This window comes from Heterocephalus glaber, unplaced genomic scaffold (assembly GCF_053883595.1).
Source record: "Heterocephalus glaber isolate CG9 unplaced genomic scaffold, H.glaber_assembly_v1.0 deba00001472, whole genome shotgun sequence".
NCBI lineage: Eukaryota > Metazoa > Chordata > Mammalia > Rodentia > Bathyergidae > Heterocephalus > Heterocephalus glaber.
Genome location: NW_028258315.1, coordinates 85,583,267 through 85,601,401, shown reverse-complemented (window position 1 = coordinate 85,601,401; position 18,135 = coordinate 85,583,267). Strand labels below are relative to the sequence as shown.

Below are 18,135 nucleotides of genomic sequence, written 5' to 3'. Positions count from 1 at the left end.
ACTGAGATGCATGGAAGTGACAGTGAACTATTCCTGAGACTTAAGCCTTAAAGCTGTCCATCCATCTTTGCCGTTGCCACTTACTATTGTATCTCACCGAAAGGGAACAAGACACGCACTGCAGAGCCCAACAGAGTCCTAGCTGCTTTTCAGCTGACCTGCAGGCATGCGAAGGACAACAAATGCAAACTGTTTACCCTGCTGAATTTTGGGAAGGTTTGTTCCACAGCAAATAGCTGGTACAGTGCTTTTACTGTGTCCTGCAATGTAATTTCTGCATTGGCCGTTCTTAATAGGACTCAAATAGAAACTTGAATTCTTTCTAGATGGTAAATTATTGGGCTTTTGATAGTGTCACCCTATTGAGACTGGGCAGAAGGTGACCCTCATACAATCCAATTAAGAAATGTTTTGTGAGATTGGACACCCACCATCACAACCTTACCATTCTCCATGTAAGTTCATCTATGGAGTTTTCGGGAATACCGACAGCAACTATAGCTTTTTTTGTCTAATAATTTGCTTTATTCACAATAGACCCTCTATTAATTCTCTACTCATTAATAGACCCTTTGTTAATCTTGTATAACAAACTATTCTTATTCTGATAACAGTTTTAAAGGAAATAATGATCTATTTCTCATCTGTTTCCATGTATATTCTTTTTTTTTAAGTAGTAAGGATTTTTATTCTCTATGGAAGATCAGTTCCTTATGTAAACAAAATGCTACCTAAAACAAAAACCAGCACAGGTTGGAGATTTAGCTCAGTGGCGCTGTGTTTGCCTCACAAGTGCAAGGTCCTGAGTTCGATCCCCGGTACAGCAAAAAAAAAAAAACCCCAAAACACAGCAATATCTGAGACAGTGTTCATGACAATGAACATGTACATAGTGAGGAGAAATAAAAAGGCAGTTTCTCTTTCCTTTCTTCAGTAAGGTATGTGTCACATAAAGGTATGGGCCTCATTTTAGTGAAAAATTCTTCCATTTACAGAAAAAGTTTGAATTCTTGGACCAATCCCATCCCACAAAATTTCAGGCCCTGATCTGGACAAAAATCAAAACAACATGACACATTAATTTTATATGAATCTAAAGTCTATAACTGTACTAATCATCTTTACGCTAAAAAAAATTACTATCTAGGGGTTGGGGTAAGCTCAGTGGTATAGTGCCTGCCTAGCATGTGCGAGGCCCCAGGTTCATTCCTAGTGTCGCCCCCAGGAAAAAAAAGCAGTATGAAATCAGGAGAACTTTCTCTATTAGTTTTTAACCAAATTGGACTGAAACTAATCTCACTTTAAAGTGTAAGAGAGGATGAGCAACACTGTTCTATGGTAAGAGGGAAGTATCTCTCCTGCGGCAGTGGCCTGGGAGGTACCAAGAAGCATGAAGGAATGGCTGCAGGACAAAATAATCCATTAGGCTGACTAAAAAGCAAGGTGACTCCAAGTGAGATCCCTCCCTGGCCTGGCTGCTAACTGTACCCAGATCTCAAATGTATTTTAGGGCCCAAATGATGAGCTGGAGCACAGCACCAGGACGGTCAAAAGGGCCAAAGTCAGAGCCCAAATGAGTTAGTGGGTGCCTCTACACCATGATTTGTCAATGTTCATGTTGATCATGATAAAACAATCAAATCTCAGTTTTGGACTAGTGTAAACATTACTTACCTAGTAAGCAGTGACTGAAGCTCTTGTCTAGGGTACATGATACAAAAATAGGTTGCAAGGTCCCCCAAAATTACTGCTCAGATTTTTTTAGTCCAAAGCAGTACAAAATGGTTTCTTCCACACAAGTACAAGCTTTACACTTTCTCAAAATTAACTGTATCCCCAGTGGTAGCCTCCATTTAAGAGGTTTAAAAATATACCATTCCTATGTGAGAGCCAAGGGAAGTGGGACACAAGAAACCCTCTACCCTGGGATAGAAAACACTCTAGAACCCAGTAGGTGTGAGAACATTCAGGTCACATGGTTTGAGATTATGGGTCCGCGGTGGTGGTTTCTTCGTGTCCATCACTGGGATGTCCATCTTGGGTGGCTTGAAGGTTGCTGGATCTTCAGCCATTCGGGTGGCCTGGGCATGGATCAGCTCCATGGGAGAGGGCTTCTGGGCTCCTTTGTAGGCCTAGACGGCAAAACCTCCAGAATCAGACTTCTGGAGGGGTCTTGGTCCAGAGACATTCCATTTATCTAATGAAGGTCTATCCTTATCCCCACTTCCAGGATCCATGGTGCTAGGATGTGGGCCTGTTAAAGCTGTAGAGGAACCAGATGTGAACCAGCCTCTGGACTTCTGCTTTGGGGAAGAATGAGGGGTGCTGCTTGGGCTGGACTGGGCAGATGGAGGCTGCTTCTCTCCTTTTGTTGTCTCTCTACTCTGCAGCTTTAGTTTATGGAGTGCTTCTGCCACTTGAAGGTACTTGGTCTCCTCAGTGGTAAGGCCTTTGTGTGGTGTATAGCCAGCATCTCACAGCCCTGCCTGTTGCTCAAATGCTGAATGCTCTCCTGGGTCTGTTTTGTGATCAGGGAACTCATGCTGACATGGGTAACTTTAGCCTTCACCACTGGGACCTTGTCCGTACTGTCAGTGGCCGTTGCCAGGGTCACGGAGGTGGGGGATACACTGGCCTGTCCTTCCTCCACCTTAGCGAGGTGCTGGTACTTGAGCTCTGGAATCACTGGTTTCCAGGCGATGCTGCCCATGTCTGCTGGAGGAAGAGTCATGGGTGTAGGGTTCTCCAGGGCATCATCACAGCTGAATGCCTGGCGGCACATCCCGATGGACAGGGACATCTTGCCTAGAGGCCCACTGGGCCCAAGAGCAGGGACTTCTGGTTATCTTGAAGCCTCTGAAAAACTGGGATCCAGGTGCTTCTTCTATAAAGAATTCAGAGATGAGTTCCTGTCACCACAGTGAAATGATGTCATGACTATGCTGACAGACAGATGTTAATGAGGAACATTGTCCAGCTGCTGCAAATTAGTAAAGCTTTCCAGGAAGAGTCCATCCAGAGGTTCTGTTCTCCCGCTGTGGCTCCAACTCCGACACTAAAGAGGCTCCGACGACCCAAGTCTCCTGAGAGGTTGTGGCACAGTCCAGACCGAAGCCATCGTGAAAGCGTCACACTTGTAGCTGGCCTCACGGCCTGGGGAGCACTCTCCATGTATATTCTAAGTTACAGTCCCAACTTGTTTTTAATACAAAAGGACTAAAAATCACCTGAAGAACTTGCTAAAAATGCAAACAGTGTTCCTCCTCCCTTTCCCTTTTCTTGACAAACAATGAAGACTTAACACCATTAGCAGGGGCAGAGCAAGGGAGCCACCCATAACAGCCGCTAGGGGGCAGAAGAGTGATGAGACAAAGTGGCACAGTAGCTCAGAACAGGGTCAGAACCTAGGCGGGGAAGGAAGGGTGTGCACATGGCAGTGCTGCTGGTGCCCGAGCCCAGTCTGAGCAGGGGAGGCAGTGACCAAGAGAAAGGACAGACCCAGGGAGTCAGTTTCTGAGCAGGATGAGCAAGATGTGGATGCCTGGGCGTGGCCTTCAGCAGGGTGGCTCATCATGAGACAGTGCAGAGGCGTCTCTTAGAGAGGCAGCGTAAGTGGAGTGAGGTGGCGCTCCATGTGTAGGAAGCGGCCCAGGGTGTGAGTTTGGAGTCCAAGCGTGGTGATGAAGGCACCCTCCCAGAGGGGTGTCCTAATACAGGTGTGGGAACCCAGACTGGGCAAGGAGGCCCTCTGTGTTAGGAACAGGATGGCCGTGTAGATTGGGATAATTGAGATTGAATATAACAGATCTCAAGTCCATATGAATGAATGAATGAATGAATGAATTGGAAGTTTCATGAGGAAGGGATATTTGAATTGTTTCAGTATTGCTTTACACAAGATACTTAGAAATTACTAAGAGAAAAATAGGTCTAGGGTTGTAGCTCAGTGGTAGAGGCCTTGCTTAGCATGCATGAGGTCTTGGGTTCAATCCCCAGCACCACAAAACAAAACAAAAAGATTACTTTCAGTGGATAAGCTTAGCACCTCCTCAATGAAATAGTAATTCAAGAGAACATCGTAAGCAACAGGACCAATTGGACTCACACACCACTTGGTAATAGGCACTGAGAAGAACCAGCATCAGTGCTGTGACATTTCCCCCAAAGATGCCTATTTTAATCTAATCAAGAGGGAACATCAGAAAAACCCAAATTGTGGGGCATTCTACAAAATAACTGATCTACAATTGGCCAAAGTGTTGAAAGCAAGCAAGTCTAGAAAAGACCATAGAAGTCATCCAGACTGAAGGAAACTAAAGACACAAGGCAATGGAGTGAAATGTGTGATTCTGAACTGGACCTTCTGAATCAGTAGGAGGCCCAAGAAATGCAGACCCCAGGCTGGGGATGTAGCTCAGTGGCTCTGTGCCTGCCTCACAAGTACAAGGTCCTGAGTTCGATTCCCGGTACCAAAAAAAAAGAAGTGCAGACCCTCTAGTTTCTCACATGGCAGGTTTTTGTCAGAGAGAGAGAGAGAGAGAGAGAGAGAGAGAGAGAGAGAGAGAGAGAGAGAGAGAGAGAGAGAATTACGCCTTCTTCAAAATACTTTACTGCCACCTGCTGGGAAATTGTCATAATGAATACATAAATTTACAATTGACTCCAATTATAAAAATTGTCCTGTACACATGACTTGTAAAACCAACAGCGTGGTTTTTGGCCCTGCAGTTACACACGGTGAAATAAGCACCTTTTCTCTTTGACAAAGTAAACAGGGACGCACCCAAGACAGATTAACAGCACCTACACTTACCTTCCCACCTGAAACAACCAAGATGAAACACAAAATAGACACAATGGTTTCTTTTTTCTTTTTCACTCTCTTTTGTCTAAAAACTACATTCCTAAAGGTGTCTTTGACTGGTATATGTGCACAACAGTTACTAAAATTCATAGATAAAGGCAAAGTTCTATTATTTCTTTGTGCTTTTCTTTATTTCCCAAATTTTCTGCAAGTACATTTCTATTGCTCTCAATGTTAAAGTTCACAGGCTTTCCCTCCCTGGAACTACCTGACCAGGATGGAACCTTTAACATTCGAGGGCTTAAACTGTACACACAGGTACACTCTGCAGATAACTGAATCTTCAGGGTTCAGGGGTAGATCAGAATCTTCTGGTTATGAGGTGAGCAAGCCAGTAAGGCAGAGGATGTCAAGTCCCATTTGGCACTGAAGCCTTCCTATAATGAAAAGGACTGTGAGGGGCACCCAGCCTCTGGCTCCTGAGGTCACACTGACTGCTTGCTGGCCCAACATCTGATTTATTTTACTTTCTATATCTGTGAGCAAGGCCAGTTTGCATGAAGTGGTGGCCTGGCATCTTGATCCATGTTTGCAAATCAATGAGCAGGCTGTCTAAATCAATGAACTGTGATCTTAGACACAATGGTTTTTAAGACACTGACATCAGGTAATGAAGAACAATGATCCCTGAAAAAGGGTAACAAGGTGACCCCTCAAGTTACTCCAGCATATTCTTGAGTGACTTTTCAGACTACAGCATGGGGAAGGGAAACTGAGGTCATGCATAGAAACTCCCTGATGAGAAAGAACTAAAAGTCTGGGGAGAAAGATCAAAGTAGCCAGAGAGTCATTAAGACAGAATACCTGTGAGGACAGGAATAAACACGGGGAGAGAGAGTCAGAGACAGAGAGAGAGAGAGAGAGAGAGAGCGTGCACTTGTGCACCTGGCTCAGTGATCTGTAAAGGCCCCCACTCAAGTATTCAGCGAATCACAGGCATGTGGGGAGCTACCAGAGGAGAGAATGACCCACCTGGAAAGAAAGACTAGTGCCCAGAACTCACACTTAACAGGTAGTTTTTTGTCATAATGAAAACCATTTGGAACTAGACAGTAGCGAGGGTTGTATAACACAGTGAATGTAATTAATACCACTAGTCATGCACTTAAAAATGATTAAAATGATAAATGTCATGTTACATATATTTTATCACAATGAAAATGAGTAAATAAGTGTTGCTTAAATAAAAATAACAATGCATTTATTATAGAGATCATCAATATATAAATTTAAAATATAAAAACAATAACAAATGCTGAGGGGGAGAAATAGAAGTACACTAATGTAAGTTTCTTATACTATATGTGAAATAGTCTGATATCACTTGGAAGTATATTCTGATCAAATAAAGATGTGTTACAAGAAAACCTGGGGCCAACTAAATTGAACAAAGTTTTCTTGAGCCAGAAAAAGATTCAACAACCTGACAACAGTCTAGACTGAAGATGATGCAGCATATCCTGTGTCATCCCATGTAGTTTAGTTTACAGCCACAGAAAAGGTATCTGTACAGAAACAAACACTGCAGTTGGCATTTGCCTTATATGGGCATGATTTGATCAACTGGCAGTGATGTGACTGGTTAGAGACTCAGTTGCTTGGTTACAAAGGTATAATCGTAGGCGAATTTATAATTTGCTTACATATCAAGCCAGGGTACAATTATTTATGTATAGAGGGAGCTTTGGGCTAAAATTTAACACTCAAGTATAGAAATAACTTTATGTCAAATGTATTTCAGCGTAACAGGTGAATACAACCATTAAAATAATAAAACAGTTAAAGCTAATGGTCTGTAAAGGAGATGAAATCATCATAAAGCAATCTAAATTAGCCCAGTTAATCTGAAAATCCAACTAATTTGAAAGAAAACAGAAAGAGGAATAAAGGTACAAAGAACAGATGGAACAAATATGAAGCAAATGCCAAGCTGATAGTTAAAGTTAGTCATTACAAATTATAGCATTAAATATAAATAGTCCAAATAGCCCAATTAAAAGACAGATTGTCAGAGTGAAGAAAAAAGCAAGACCCAACTGATGCTGCCTGCAAGAAAGGCATTTTAAGTATACAGACTTAGTAGGTTAAAAGTGCAAGTTTTGATAAGGATAGACAGTGGGCCCTTGACTTACAAACTTGATCGTTTCCCGAGGGCTGGTTGTAACTCAAGTTGGTTGTAAGTCAATACAGCTGAGATCTGGATGTTTACCCGGGTACACACTATAGAGAACAAGAGGCAGATGACTCTTCCATTAACCTAATTACCCAAGTTGTTTGTATGTCAGGCCGGTCCTAACTTGAGGGTCCACTGTACTATGACAGCACGAGTCAAAAGGAAGCTGGAGTTCCAGAGGACCTGGATCTGGGCCAGAATCCTGTATTTGAATTTTGGGGCCTGGAAAAAGGCCATTCCGAAGGCTTGACCCCACACGCCTCTCTGCTGGGTGGTCTCCCTGGACACTGCAGGAAACTTCCCTCGCCCACCCCAGACTTCTGCCAGCCAGTGTCCTTGCGGCCTCCAGAGGGAGTTGCCTTCAAGGACTCTGCTCCCCACTCCTGCCTGCCCCCCCCGCCCCCCCGCCGTGCTGCTCTTCATGTTTCTGTTGCAGGTGCCTCCGTTTAGAGGGCCTTTCTCAGGTGCCTCTTGTTAAGCTACCTTCTGTGGCACCCTGAAGACACTTTTTACTATTGTAACTCAGCACTTGACGTTTTTCCATTCTTAGATCTCCCCTCCCTCCTCTCGCTTACCCTTCCTCATGTCATCATAGGATCCATAGAATAGGAGAAATAGCAGCAGAGCAAGAGCTTTTTGTTTTGCTGCACTCCCTCTTCCTCAGCAGAGAGGCAATGTCCGTCGACGCTAATTCACGGGAGGGTGGAGTGGTGGGGGTGGAGTTGGGAAAGTGGGCACTTTTTTTCTGGTTTTGCCTTTAGCTCACACTACAGCAGTAAGTGAAAGAAAAGGTTACATTATTAATTTTACTTCGTCCAGTTTTAATGACCACCTCCACGTTGACCTAATGGACATTTCTACACCACCACTCCCCCAAAACAGAACACATGTTATTTTCAAGTACGCATGGTTCATTTACAAAGACAGATTACAATTCTGAGCCATAAAACAATTCTCAATATATGTAAAAGATTCAATTATGCAAATACGTTTTTAGCCACAAATAATTAAATTACAAATCATTAACAGAGAGATATCTGAAAAATACCCAAATATTAGAAACTAAATAACACTCTTCTAAATAGCTCATAGGTCAAAGAAGAAATCCAAAGAGAAATTAGAAAATATTTTGAACTGAGTGAAAATGAAAACACAACATATGAGAATTTGTGAAATGCCACTAATACAATACTGTGGGGATATTTTGCAGCCCCAACTGCCTATATTACAAAAGAAGAAAAGACTCAAAGCAATTACTTCAGCATCTATCTTAAGAAATTAATTTTTTAAAATGCAAATTAAGCCCAAAGTAAGGAGACAACTGGAAATAATAAAGATCAGAACAGAAAGCAGTGAAATAGAAATCAGAAAACAATAGAGAAAATCAACAAAAACAAATCTAGTTCACTGACAAGAAAAATAAAAGTATGAATTTCTATCTCAACTAATTAGGAAACAAGAGATGACACAAATTACCAATATTAGGAAAGAGTAATGAGTAGTTGTTTATATATATATATATTAAAGCTTTATCCCTATAAATTTCATAATTAAGATGAAATTGTCAAATTCCCTAAAATCCACAAAATTCTGAAGCTTAGTCAACACAAAATACATAACCCCAGCAGAGTGTGGTGGTGTATGCCTGTAATCCCAGCACTCAGGAGGCTGAGGCAGGAGGATTACCAAGAGTTTGAGGCTGGCTACACAGTGAACTCATGGCAAGCCTGAACTACACAGCAAGACCTTGTCTCAAAAACAAACAAACAAACACAACAAAAGAAAACAAAAACACACAACCCCAAAAAGCTCCACATAATCTCAGTACCCTTTATATTTTTAAAGAAATTAAATTTGTACTTAAAATTCTTCTTGTTAGTAATTTCTGATCCCAAACTGGGCTCTTTTTCCCTCTTGGAATTTTGTAACCAATAACAAGACTGAGAATTGATTGGGCAGCAAAGAAGACTTTTATTCTTGGCCAAGAACAGGCAAAGTAGGAGATAAAACTCTCAAATCAATTTCTCAACCTAGTAGGAGCTGGCGAATTATAGATAAAGGATAAAAGAAATGAGAAGGAGGGATAGGCTAATAAAGGGAAAGTTAGTCATGTCTTTTTTAGGACTTTGGTTGCCACCTCTTTCTGCTCCTTTCATGTTTTTTTTTCCTGCTCACTGTCACAGCAATTGTCAAGTATCATGATGCTAGACAGGGTGTCATTTAGCATGCAGATGGCATTTGGATGAAGACAGAGGCTGTCTGGTGGTCCCTCTGGCAGCCATCTTAGATCTAACCAGTTTTGGCCAGCTCACTTGAAGAGAGACTTCTGGTTTACAGGCACTCCGGTCCTCAAAGATAAGATAAGTAGAGTAGACATTCGGCTAGGTCAAGTAGGCAGAGAAGATTAGGTCAGGTAACATTCCCACAAAGAAAATTCCAGTCCAGATAGTTTCCCTGCTGAATTCTACCAAACATTTAAGGAAGAAATAAGACCAATTCTATAAAAACTGTTCCAGAAAATTGAGGATATGGGAATACTTCTAAGAGACCCAAATTACCCAGATACCAAACTATATGAAGATATTAGAAGAAAAGACAACTAAGGCCAAATATCTTCCATGAACATAGAAGAAAATTTTTAAACAAAATTTTAACAAGTCAAATCCCAAAATATATAAAAGTATTATATCATGAGCATTTTGGATTTTCCCCAGGAATGTAGGGTGATTTAACATTGGAAGTAAATAAATGTCATTCTTCATATTAACAAAAAAAGAAAAAACATGATCTCATTAGACACAGAAAAAGCAAAAATCTAACATTTATTATTAATACAAACAGCAGTCTAAGCATAGAAGGAAATTTTCTCAAAAAAAAAGACACCTATAAAACCTATTGCTAACATCAGGCTTAATTATAAAAAGCTAAACATGTTCCCTCTGTAATCAAGAATAAGACAAGGATGTCTGCTCTCACTGCTGTATTAAACCTTCTAGTGGAGGTTCTGGCATACACAGGCACACAAGAAATAAAGGGCATCCAGAGTGGAAACAAAGTAAAACTGTCTTCATACATAGCCAACTTGATAATCTATTTAGAAAATCTAATGGAATCCACAAGAGGTAGAAGTAATACCTGATTTTAGCTGTTTAGAGAATATAAGATTAAAAAGTAAAAAGAACAAGCTGGTCATGATAGTGCACACTTGTAATCCCTATGAAGAGGGAGACTGAGGCAGGATTGCAAGTTGGAGTCTCTCCTTGGAAACTTAGTGAGACACTACCTTGAAAGGAAAAGGAAAGGGGTAAGGATGTTACTCAGTGGTAGAATGACCTTGAGTTTGATCCCCAGTACAAAAAAAAATAGTAAAAGAAATTGAAAATCTAAAAATACCATTTTAAAATTAACATCAAAGTCATATCTCAATATCACTGATATGTTCACTATCTCTAAATTAATCTTTAATAGACTCAGTGCGATCTCAATCAGAATCCCTCCAGACATTTAATAGAAATCAACAAGCTGATTGTAAGATTAATATGGACATGAAAGGGCCTAAACTAGACAAAAGAATTTTGGAAAAGAAGAATGAAGTTAGAAGGTTGATACAACCTCATGTCAAGACTTACCACAAAGCAACAGTAATCAAAATAGTGTGGTATAGACATTAAGACAAAGAAAACCAAGAAACAAAATGGCCTGAAAGATATTCACAAATACACAGAGTCTGATTTGTTCTGTTGTTTGTTTACAAAGGTATAAATGAAATTAAGTCAAAAAAGACTAGCCTTTTCATCAAATAGTGCTAGGACAATTAGATACAGTAAGGGGAAAAATCTAAAACTCTTCTATTAAAAGGCCCAATTTTTTTTTTTTTGGTACCGGGGATTGAACTCGGGTCCTTGTGCTGGCGCAGCAGGCGGCAAAAAGACCCAATTTTTATATAGTGCTAATGCAGAACCCGAGTCCAGGCACCATGAATCTGCAAACTGTCTTTCTCACCAAGATCCCTGCTCTCCTGAGTGCCATAGCAACTCCAACCAGGCAAGGGATAAACTCCTTTCAACTAGAATCGGTGTTCATGTCGTTCCCGAGGCCCCCTAGGTGTCTCTTGAAGATTAAACTATAAACTGCTGTTGATGAAAGCACTTCCCTGCATTCCACAAGGCCCATTGAACACCTATTTTGCAGCAGGTTCCACATGCTGGGTACAACAATGAATGAAACAGAATCTCAGCCCTGGAAGAATTTACAAAGAAATAGTGGCAGTACAGGTGCTGAGAAACTGCAAAGAGCATGCATATGTTAACTTAATGGTACCTTTTTAGTATCAAACATTTTTTAGTTTCTTCTGTTTTTACATTCTCATTGTAGAAAATACAAACAATTCAGGAAAGAATAAAGAAGAAGAAGAAAAAGCTCCCTGATATGCTACTATCAAGAAATAAGTATCACTATCATGTGGAGAACATCTTTCCTATACATTCGTGTATTAAGTACACAGGAATTATACTCTAAATGCTAATTTCAACCTTTCTTTTCTAAGTTAGCAGTATGTGGTAGACCTCCTGAGATGTTCATATATTGTTAACACGATGTTGGCATTATTATTAGCATTATATGACCAGCCTGCCAGAAGCCTGTAGACTTTTCTAATTCAAGCTGCTGTCTTCACTCACTCTCACCTTCTCCTTTTTTTTTTTTTTTGGTACTGGGGACCAAACTGGGGACCAAACTCGGGACCTTGTGGTTGTGAGGCAGGCAGCGGCACCACTGAGCTAAATCCCTGGCCCTCATCTTCTCTTGTACGTAGTATTTCTTGTCCGGAGAGGAAGGAACCTTGCCCTTAGAACTGGAAGGTCTCAGTTCTATCACTGATCCTATTCTGACTGGCCATCACTTAAGGCTCCCTGAGTTCACATGTCTGTCTTCTGTAAAACAGTGTTTTCCCTGCCTGACTTTTCACTCGGAGAGAAGCCTCAGGGCCTTCACACTTGCTGTTCCTTCTGCCAGAAACTGTGCTGGGAAAGGGGCAGATGACAAATCACTCACTCCTTGACCACCAGGTATCTACAGACCAGTGAGGGATACAGGTGAGAAAGAGGTAAATTTACTCAGCATCCCAGTGGCTTTTTAAAAAAATTAATTTTATTGGTACATTTAAGGTATACAATACAATGACATTCATCATTGGAAATTTGCACCTTTACATAATCCATCTTGGTTCTTACTTTTTCCCCCTTCCCCAGCCCTCCCTTCAACCCCTCCATCCCTCCCTATTTACAAAGACTTTGTTTCCATTTTTTCATTTTCTCATATCAATTCCATTCCCTTCTTTCCTTTCCCCTACCCCTCCCATTCCCCTTCCCCTTTGCCCCTTTTCTTCCTATTTCACATTATCTATTATACCTTTTAGTCCTTATTTACACTTTCAGTTTCTCACACCAGAGAAACTATTCGGTATTTACACGTGTGTCCTATTTATTTCACTTAAAATTATGGCCTCAAAATGCATCCATTTAGCTATAAATGTCTCTAGTTTCTCATTCTTTATGGCTGAGTAGTACTCCATTTTATAAAAAACCACATTTTCTTTATCCAGTCTCCAGTTGATGGGCAATTGGGTTGTTTCCAAGTTTTAGCTACCACGAATTGTGCTGCTATGAACATGGGTGCACATATATCACTGTGGTATGATTCTTTTAATTCTTTCGGGAAGATACCCAGAAGGGGAACAGCTGGGTCAAATGGGACCTCTAGTCCTAGTTCTTTGAGGTAGCTCCATACTGATTTCCACAGTGGTTGTACCAGTCTACACTCCCACCAGCAGTGGAGCAGGGTTCCTCTTTCCCACATCCCCACCAGCATTTGTTATTGGTTGATTTCTTGATAGCAGCCATTCTTTCTGGGGTGAGGTGGAATCTCAGCATTGTTTTCATTTGCATCTCTCGAATGACCAGTGATGTTGAACATTTTTTCATATGTTTATTTGCTATTTCCACTTCTTTGTATGAGAAATGTCTGTTCATTTCAGATGCCCATTTTTGGAATGAGTCTTAAATTTGGGAGGTCTGATCTTTTTAAGTTCTTTATAGATTCTAGATAGTAGACCTTTGTCTGAGGAACAGCAAGTGAAGATTTTTTCCCACCTTGGGGGTTGTCTCTTCACACTTCTGGTGGTTTCTCTTGCTGTGCAGAAGCTTGTTAGTAAGTGGAGATCCCACTTGTTGATTGTTTGTGCTAGTTCACAGGCAACTGAAGTTTTGTTCATAAAATCTTTTCCTACCAGTGGCTTTTAAAATCCATGAATCAGATCATGTCACTGTTCTATTAAAGAATATTCCACGGGCTATGAACTTATTGAGTCAAGGCCAAGGTCCTCACTGTGGCCTGCGAGTACCTGTGTTACTTGGCCACTCACTGCCCATCTAGCCTCATCTCCGACTGCCCTCTTTGCCTCTCCACCCCAGGAACACTGACCACTTTGCTGCTCCCTGAAACCACCAGGCATTCTTTCCCCTTGGGGCTGTGTGCTGATTGTTCTCTCTGCCCAAGATGTCAACATAGCTTTCCTCCTATCTCTTTGGAGTCTTTTCTTGATTGGACCTTTCTGAGGAAGGCCTGTCCTATCCATCCTAGTTAAAATTCAAACCCCATCGGGCTGCAGCATTCCGGATCTCCCTTATCGCCCTGTCTGCTGTCACTTTCTCACATTGTAGTACATACTTCATTCTATATTCTGCCTTTACTACCTTTCTCCCTGACTAGAATCCAAGCTCTATGAGGGCAAACACTTTTGTCTACTGTGTTTGTTGATATTTCTGCTATGCTTAGGACAATGTCTGGCCCAACAAATGCTGGCTATATGTTTGTGGAACTGGACAGAGCTGAACAGAGAATGGGAGATGGGAGGGCTGCCGCACTCTGGGGAGCCCTTTTACAGTGGGATCCATGTGAATGCAATCTTCTAGAATACTGCAGTGCACAAGCTGCACAGCTGTAAGTGGTGGCCCTAATTACATCATGGGATTACCATGTCAGGGTATAAATTATTAAATGAAAAACTTTTCTAATAATAAAAATATACAAAAACATAAAAGCAAAAAAGCATCTCAAAATCTTTTAACCTAGTAATATCTCCATTATCAATATCTATCATTAGATATTGATATAGATATAATGATAATATCTATCATTATCTGGACACTTATGTGACATAGGAATTATTTTACATAAGTGGTATCATAATAAACTAAAGTATCAAAATATGCTTTTTACTGTATTAAAATATGCTTTTTTCTACAATAGTAAATTATGATGAGTTCTTCATGTCAATAAATAAAAATTCTTATGTCTTTAAACCAGTCTAAAATTAAGGCCCATAAGTCAAATTCACTGCTTGTTTTTTTTTTGTAAATAGTTTTATTAGAACATAGCTGTTCCCATTCTTATACATATTGTCTGTGGCTGTTTTTGTACTACAATGGCAGTTTATTATTTATGACAGAAGCCATATGGCCCGCAAATCTGTTTACTGTCTTGTCACAGAAATATTTGTCACAGTATGAAAATATGCTCTCTGAATTATCCCCCCCATTGATATGCATTTACCTGGTTGCCAATTTTTGTTGATGAACAGGTCATATACTGTACATCTTTGGACATGTGTCCACTATATCATGTTAGGATAACTTCCTACAAGTGAGTTGGCTGGATCAAGCATGAGTTTGAATGTTCTTGATACACATGGTAAAAATGCTCACAGCATGGAAATATTTTCTATGGTTTTGAATTTATTTTATGTGATTTTTTTAGCTGGCTCAAGTAAAACTAGTTCACTTTGAATAATTTCAAGTTAGCTGGGCATGATGGTGCATGCCTGTGAACTCAACACTTTGGAGGATGAGGCAGAAGGATTGTGAGTTTAAAGCCAGCATGGGCTGCATAGTGAGACCCTGTCGCAAAAGATTCCTGTTGATTAAAAATGGACAGAAGGACAACATTTTTTGAACAGAATTTAGATTTCTAAAATTTGACCTTGGAGCTGGGGATTTAGCTCAGTGGTTCCGCCACTTGCCTCGCAAGTGTAAGGTCCTGAGTTCAATCCCCGGCACCAAAAATAAATAAATCAAATAAATAAAAATAAAATTTGACCTTGGGGATATCTGGATTTAGGAAACAAAAATAGAAATCACAAGTGTTGAAAGTAAATAAAGAAAAACAAATCATGGCCTCTGTGTAGATACCAGGGCCAATGTACCTCCCAGTTTTTATTGCTGAGGTTCCATTACCTCTGAAAGACATTGTCCCCACAGGTGAATGGTGTACAATACAACAAGTATGGGAGATAGGAAACAGGGAAGGATATTAAGCGGAAAACAACATCTGAAACACCACAAATGATTTTTTCTTAGCTTTTGTCCCTCTTCAGCAAGACTAACCTTAGGCCAGGGCTACAAAATTTCAAGAAAGATCACTTCAAAATCAAATTGTCTGGGGCCGGAGATTTAGCTCAGTGGTTTCGCCGCCTGCTGTGCAAATGCAAGGACCCAAGTTTGATCCCAGGTACCAAGAAAAAAACAAAAAAAACCCAAAAAAGAAACCAAACCAAATTGCCTGTAATGACTGTGATTACACAGGTGATATTTGGTTTTCTTAAGAAAAAAAAGTGTTAGCTCTTTGTTAGCTCTTTGAGAGCAGGGTATTGTGTTACCTTTGAATTCCCAGCACTTAGGAAGAGGTTCAGCTCTTTTTGAGAGAGTGGGTAAGTGAAAAAAAAAATCATAAATAAAAACACCTGTCATTGTTTAAATACTTATAACTTGTTGTTTAGTCTAGCTCTGTGGTTTTCAACTTAGGCTGCACCTTAGAGTAATTTAGGAGGCTTTTGTTCATTTTTTATTGATATATGCAAAAAAGAACAGAATATGTCTTGGGAGGTTTAGGAAACTGCTGTGTTCTCTAGAAAAATAAAATTTAAGACTGATAATACCTGAAGTTGTGGCAAAACTGTGCAGCAAACGAACACTTATAGGTCACTGTGGGAATGCAAAACAGTACAATTACTTTGGGAAAGTTTGGAAGTTTCTCATAAACAGACACCATATTAACCAGCAATTCCACTCCTAGTCATTTACTCAAGGGAAATGAAAACATATCTCTTTATAAGGATTTCTACATGAATGTCACAGAAGCTTTATTCCTAACAGCAGTAACTGGCAACAACCCACATGTCCATTAATAGATAAACAGATTAACAAAATGTGGTACCCTCCATACAATGGACTACTAATCAGCATTAAAAAAAAATAAGCTACTGACACATGTAACAATATGATGATTCTCAGAAACATTGTGTTGAGTGAAACAAACCAGACTGCTGGGTTCCATTTATATGAAGTTATAGAGTAAGCACAATCAACCAAGAGTGACAAGTTAATCAGTGGTGGCCCAGGATGAATGCGAAGTGTGTTGGGATGATGAGAATAGTCTATATTTGACTAGATCATTGTTTATAAGAGGAGGGATATATATTTTATACTTTCTAGAACTTTGTATAACTAGAATCCTGTATTTTTTGGGTATGGCTTTCACTCAACATAGCTGTTTTTAGAATCATCCATGTTATTCCATGTCTGAACAGTTATTTTTTGTTACTGAATAATATTCCATAATATAAATTGCTACAATTTGTTATCCACTTATGGATGGGTATTTAGGTTGTTTTCCAGGGTTTGATTACTACAAGTAAATTACATTCACGTACAATCTTTGCATGCATATACGCTTTCATTTGGGTGAGGATCTATGGACTAAATGGCTGGATCCTAGGGTAGTTGCATTTTAACTTTTTTTTTGTTTGGTACCGGGGACCAAACTCAGGCCCTCACGCTTGCAAGGCAGGCAGCGGAACCACTGAGCTAAATCCCGGCCCCGTTTTAACTTTTTAAAGCAAGTTCCAAATTGTTTTCTGGAAACAAGAATAGGTCCAGTGTTTGGATTTCGTCCAGAGGTTTTGATCTGACTGGTGTGAGGTGGAATCTGGATGTCAACCATTCTTTTTTTCTTTTTTAATCAATTTATTTGAGATGTAATGAACACACAACAAAATCTACAGAAGCAGATTAGTAGTTGAGGGTGAGATAAGGAATGAATTACAAAGGATTATTAGAAATGCTTCTCATCTTGATTGGTATGACTATTTCATAGCTACCTACATATGTGAAAACTTTTCAAGTTGTACAATTTAAATATGTGCAGTTTACTGTAAATCAATTATACTGCAATATGGCTATTAAAAATAAGGAAGGAAGGAAAAAAGGAAGGGAGGGAGGGAAGGAAAGAAACAAGGCTGCACATGTATCTGCGTGGGACCCATAGCATATAACTTGTATCTGCCTACAAAGAGAAACTTTTTGTGGGGCTTAGCAATGGAGAAGAACATGGTGCACCCCCTAGAATTTGGAGTCTGTTATTAACTGGAGAAGCAGCAAGCAGAAAGGTGGAAATTTGGGATCAGCCTTCTCAGAACCTTGAGTTGGTCTCAGATCCCTGAGAAGAATCTGCTTGGATGGCAAACATACCAAGGAAACATTGCAGAGTTCTGGCACTTTCTGATCACATGATTCTTTAGAGAGTAAGCTAAAATGATTTTAATCATGTACCATTCTACAAAGGAAAAGCTGCCAAGAGCATTTACTGGGGGAAAGAAACATAGTCCCATCAACAAATGGTGCCAGGACAACTGAAAATAGACATGCAAAAGAATGAAGTTGGACCCCTACCTCAGACCATGTAAAAGTGACCAAAATATAAGGGTTAAAAGTGTAAAACTCTTAGAAGAAAACATGACTTTGGATTTGGCAGTGGACTCTTAGGTAATTCTTAGGCAATGACTCCAGAAGCACAAAACCAAAACCAAAACCAAACCAGAAAACCCCAGGTAATTAGACTTCCTCAAAATTAAAAATTTTGTGCATCAAAAGACAGTATCAAGAAAAGAAGTTGAACCTAAAAAATGGGAGAAAGTATTTGCAAATCATAACTCTGATAAGAATCTAGTGTCCAGAATATATGTAAAAAACACTAACAACTCAGC

At 40.0% G+C, this 18,135-nt stretch overlaps 1 pseudogene; it reads right to left on the bottom strand.

The window, feature by feature from the left end:
• Window positions 1-1,716: 1,716 nt before the first annotated feature.
• LOC101723436 (putative monooxygenase p33MONOX pseudogene) lies at window positions 1,717-2,800 on the bottom strand (annotated as a pseudogene).
• Between the last annotated feature and the right edge of the window lie 15,335 nt (window positions 2,801-18,135).